This window comes from Arachis hypogaea, chromosome 20 (assembly GCF_003086295.3).
Source record: "Arachis hypogaea cultivar Tifrunner chromosome 20, arahy.Tifrunner.gnm2.J5K5, whole genome shotgun sequence".
Taxonomy (NCBI): domain Eukaryota; kingdom Viridiplantae; phylum Streptophyta; class Magnoliopsida; order Fabales; family Fabaceae; genus Arachis; species Arachis hypogaea.
In genome coordinates this window covers 131,978,362-131,984,361 of record NC_092055.1, presented here as the reverse complement: position 1 = coordinate 131,984,361, position 6,000 = coordinate 131,978,362, and positions in this window count along the sequence as shown.

Genomic DNA, 6,000 nt, shown 5'->3' with positions numbered 1-6,000 from the left:
ATTTATGACTTTCTTTTTAAAAGAAATAAAAAGTAAAAAGTAAACGTGTGTAAATTATATGCAACAGAATTAAAAGCGGGGTGTGTTGCTCACCGCTAAATTATGAGTGTGTGTGTCGTGCAGAGTGCTTCAAGTGCGTGTGTGTGATTGTGTCTTTAGGTCCATCGTTGGAGCACGTGTTTTCCATTTAATGCACAAACTTTGAAAAGTCATCCCTTCATTTTGGTCTTATTTGTTTGATTTGTTCGTGATTTTTTTAAAATTGGATTTATCCTGATTACTGATTAGGCATAAAAATCTATATTCGTGGGGATTTGTAAAATTTCTATGGGATGGAGATATGCTTTCACGAATAAATAGAGATAGGGGTAGAAATTGAGGTATTTTTTAAATTTTTACGAAAAAAATATATTTAAATATCATTATATATAAATTATGTAAGTAATTTTAATCTATTTTATTTTAATTTATATGTTGAAAATTTTATATGTATATTATTATATTAAATTTGTATTTAAATTATATTTAATTTAATATATTTGATTAAATTATATTATCGTTATTTTAAATTTTTTAAAAAAATTTAAAATTTAATAATAATAAAATTTATTTATTATATGTCTTAAAAGTATATGTTAAAATTACAGAATAAAAAAATTTTAATTAACAATATAAAAAAATTAAATTTTTAATATATTTATTTTATATTCATTAAATAAAAATATTTAAAACTTTTTGTCTTTCTTGCCAAAAAAAATGACAAAGATGGACAGCCTCCCCCACCCATAAAGACCCATTACCATCCCTTATTCTTTATCAACGAATTGTTACAAAACATAAAAAAATTTATAATTAAAAATTTTAGTGGAGCAAAGTACCAACCCAATCCGGTCTTTTTTGAGAATGATTACACATTTTTTTATTAAAAAAAAAAGGTTTATGTCTGTTTTTATTTGTGATCTCTATGAGATAATGAGATAATATGACTTTTTTACTGTCATCTATTAACAAAAGTAATTGACTTATTACGTTTAACGTCAAATGGCAACACGAATATGAATTGATTTATCCCTAAATTCAAATTGATCAAAGACTTATTCATTTATATTCATTTAATAAAATGACATCATTTTAATGTTAGTTAGTTAAGATTCTATTTGTTAAATATCTATTTATCTTAAAAAAATTTATACAATTTTATTTTTAAATTAATTTTTTATTGTTATAATATTTATTAATAAATTATTAAATATATGGTATAATAAATATAAATTAATTAATAAATTATTTAAATTTAAAAATATAAACTAATTAATAATTATTTTGATAGCATTATAGAATTATAATTAAAATTTGAAAATTTTTTGTACTTGTTTGTAATAATTATATAATAATAATTGGTACAGAATTAGACATTAAATAAGTACATTCTTAATGTCAAAACACATTAATTTTTATCTATTTTTAATTTTTTATTATTATTTTTCATGTAAAAACATTTAAATTTATTAAAAATATTATATGATCAATAAATATTATTATTTTAGATCAGTATTTTATCAACAATAATTTATATCTATATTTACAAAAATTTATACGCAAAAAATATATAATTTGTATTTATATTACTAAATTTTGCACATATAAATTAATGTAATTTATATTTATATTTATTAAAATTTATACAAATAAATTAATAAAATTTATTTATTAAAAATAACTTAATAGTTGTACTGACTAAATATTAGTTAAAGTTATAAAAAATTACTGGCCACTAAAAATTTATGTTTTTAAAATTACAAGATAAAAAACTATCAGGAGTAACATCGAAAGTCAATGACTAGCACATGCTTTAAAAAAGTTAATCAACTTTAACAATATATACTATGATGTTCACATATATAAATTTATATATATTAGTCTAAATCATTATACATGGTTATATATATTAACAACTACTTAAAGTTTATCAGAAGTCATTATTCCATAATTATTAGTTATACTATTTAGAGTCATTATTAGATGTTCTTAGAGTAAATCAAAAGAATTTATTCTTTCCAATCAATTTATGTCACACACGCTAAAATAATTTTATTATAAGAGTTATAATTAATTTACAATTTTACACGAAAAGCACCTAACATTTTTAATTTCTTTTAATTTCAATGAATCTACATTATTTCTTATATTATTAATAAATATTCATTTATATATATATATATATATATATATATATATATATATATATATATATATATATATATATATATATGTGAGGCAGCTGGTGTATTTCAAAACAAAGATATAAAATACAATAACTAATTCAGTTAAAAAAATGATAAATTAAGTTTATAATTGATAAAAAAAATTTCTGCATATAAAAATTTAGTAAAAATATTATAATTATTATATATGCCACGTATATCAAATAATGTTTGTGTTTTCACTTTATTATGTAGATAATAATAATAATAATAATAATAATAATAATAATAATAATAATAATAATAATAATAATAATAATAATAATAATAATAATAATAATATATTTTAACATTATTATTTTTTAAAATTATATTACTAATCTATTAATTAATTGTATTTTAATTTTTACTATTTATATATTTTTTTACACCGATAATTATTTACTTACTGCCATAATAAATAATATTTTTAAATTTAAATAGTTTATTAATTAGTTTATATTTATTATACTATATATTCAATAATTTATTAAAAAATATTAATATAATAAATATTATAATACTAAAAATTTAATTTCAAAAAATATTGTATAATTTTTTTTAAGACAAATAGATTCTTTCAAATAAGTTTTTAATTAATTTGATGTCAAAATGATGTCGTTTTGTTTGAATAAATAGGAATAGATAAGCTCTTGATTTCACATTATTTTTATACTAATAATTAATTAATGGTGTCTATATAAAAATTATTAGTAACAAAATTTTAAATAATATAATTATAAAAATTAAAATTAACAAAAATAATAAAAAATAAAAATAAGTTACATTTTTTATTAATATTTATGTATTTTTTTTGTTATAATAGATAAAAATATATTAATTTAATATTTTTGAATATAATATCTCTATATATATCTCATCTGGTAAATATAATTTTGTATTTTTATGTTTCTATTTTAATATTTTGTACCTATAAACAAATACAACTTTTGAGACCTTAACAGAATTAGTTATAGACAGTAAAAATTGCATGAGTGTATTTGTTAGATATAATATCTAATAACATTATCTATCTAATAATAAATTTTGGGTTTAGTAAACTAAGAATATAAAAGCAATTATATTTTATAGTCTGTATAATACTTTTTAAATGCTAACCAGTTAGAATAATCTCACCAAGATCCAAATAATAGTTTCAAAAACAATTAATTGATATTAATAAGAAAAAGTTAATCTTTTAATATAGTACAACAAAAATATTAAAAATACAAAAAAAATTAGTTATCAAAACAATTATTATATATATATATATATATATATATAGTAGTTATTTTATTTATTTTTAATTTATATTTTATATATTTTATTATGCATTTATTTGGATGAATTTAAAAAAAATTAATAAATTTTTTAAAGATATTTTAAAACAATAAAATAAAATTTGATATTTGAATATCTCATGTAAAAATATTTTATTATCTATCAATTATATTTAAGTTCAATAATTTAAAATATTTTTTGTTTATTTATTTTGTTAAAATATTTTTTAAGACAAAAAATCTTTTTAAATAAAATATAAATGATAACTTATAAAAAAAAGATTCTTTTTTATTTTTATTATTAAAAATTTATCAAATATACTAAAAGATAAAAAATATAATATTTTTTTAACAACTTAATCCCACCCAAATAAATTCTATATGTATTCCATAACTGATTTGATACTTATTGTACAAGTAACAGATATTAATTCAATTTATAAGGGAAAAAATAAAACCCTAGCACACTTTATGTCACAAACCCCCAATTCCTTCACTTTCTCAGCAACAACGAAGGATCATTCAAACATGGCTTCCACTCTCCTGGAAGAAGCAATGGAGTATTCATACTTCGTGGCTGCGGTTTCGTTTGAGGAAGCAAGATTCTACGGCTTAGCACCAACAACAATGGACGACGACGACGTGGACGACGAAGGCGATGATCGAATAACACTAAACCAAACTACGATTCCTTTTCAAGATCTAATGTTATGCAAGTCAGTAGCAGCAAAAGCAAGAACCATAAAAGATTATTTTTGTTCATACACGCCAAAGCTTTCTTTCGAAGAAGCAAGATTCTACTATGGCCCTCAGGGTGAGAAGAGAGCAAAAGCAGAAAAAAGATTAAAATTAAAGGCATTAAATGCGTTAAAGAAAGCTACTCGCGTTAACAAATTGCTTCTGAAAACAGCAATAAAGAACTCTATGGTGAAGAAAGGGGGGATTGAAGCCATGGTAGCAGAAGATGTCTTTGATATAATCAAGCCACGAAAACAACGTGGTTTTGATCGCACACGCTTTAAAATCAGGGCCTCTAAGCTGGGTGTGTGTGGGTATTGAATTCTGAGTAAGTTACTGGTTAGAAAGGCACTTCTTTATAAGACGATTTCATATTATTTCTATACTAATAACTAATTAATGGTGTCTGTATAAAAATTATTAATAACTAATTTTTAACGATAAACTTTTGTATATATGAGTATATGACGTTACTTTATTTCAATCTCTCTGAGATTTTAAGCAGAGTTTATTTTTGATACTGGACTAAAATGAGGACTAAAATTTGGGAATTAGAATTCAGTACTATATTTGGTAGAAGTAAAATTTTAGGTAAATCACATATATAAATTAAATAGAGGTATATATTACATAATTCTACCAAACTCAAAAACGAATTTATTGGAAGGACAATTTCATATAGTTTGAATGAGGTTCATTCGAATTACACAAACCAAAAGTAATTCAAATGACAAGTGATCAACATAAATTGAATTGGACCAATTCAAATTATGCATACATGAATTCTAGGGGTAATTCGAATAACCTTGATTTGAACTACACACATTTTGTGATATAATTTGTAGTACTCTTCTGCCCATTCTTTTATTAAAAAATTTATTAAAAAAATTAATAATTTAAAAGTTAAAAAATATATATTTTATTTCATGCATTAAAAAACTAACAAAATATTTAATTACGAGACTTCTTTAAAATATTAATGAGCTATCAATTCGAATTCTATACAATACTCTTTTGTCCATTTTTGATAACTCGTGAATATTTTTTAATAAATTTTTTAATAAATTTATTTAAATTATACTACAAAAAAATATTTTATTCTATGCAAAACAATTTAAAAAAAATGGCTCAAAAGATGTTAGGAGTACTATAAAAATTTGTAATGTTCTAATGACTTAGATAAATACATGCATGTACTCAAATTTTAAATAAAATACTCTACATAATCAATAATAATTTAGAAATTAAAAAAAATATCTTATTCCATACAAAACAATTAAAAAATATATTTTATTTCATACAAAATAATTTTAAAAAAATGGCTTAAAAGATGTTAGGAGTACTATATAAAAATTGTAATGTCCCAGTGACTTAGGTAAATACATGATAAAAATATATTTTCTTTAATTTTTAAATTATTATTGACTATGTAGAGTATTTTATTTAAAATTTGAGTACATGCATGTATTTACTAAGTCATTAGAACATTATAAATTTTTATAGTACTCCTAGCCATAGTTAGCAGAACTGGACCGGACCGGACTGGCCGGTTTGATCGGAAAACCGATGAACCGAACCTAGTACCGGTCTGGTTTGACTTTTGGACTGTGCAAGGTATGAAATCGAAATGAACCGATCAAATTCAGAGTGAACCAGTAAGAACCGGTCAAACTCAATAAGATTAAGATTGGTCTGACCGAACCGTTTAAAAGTCAAAATTATCCAAAATGTGTATGTAT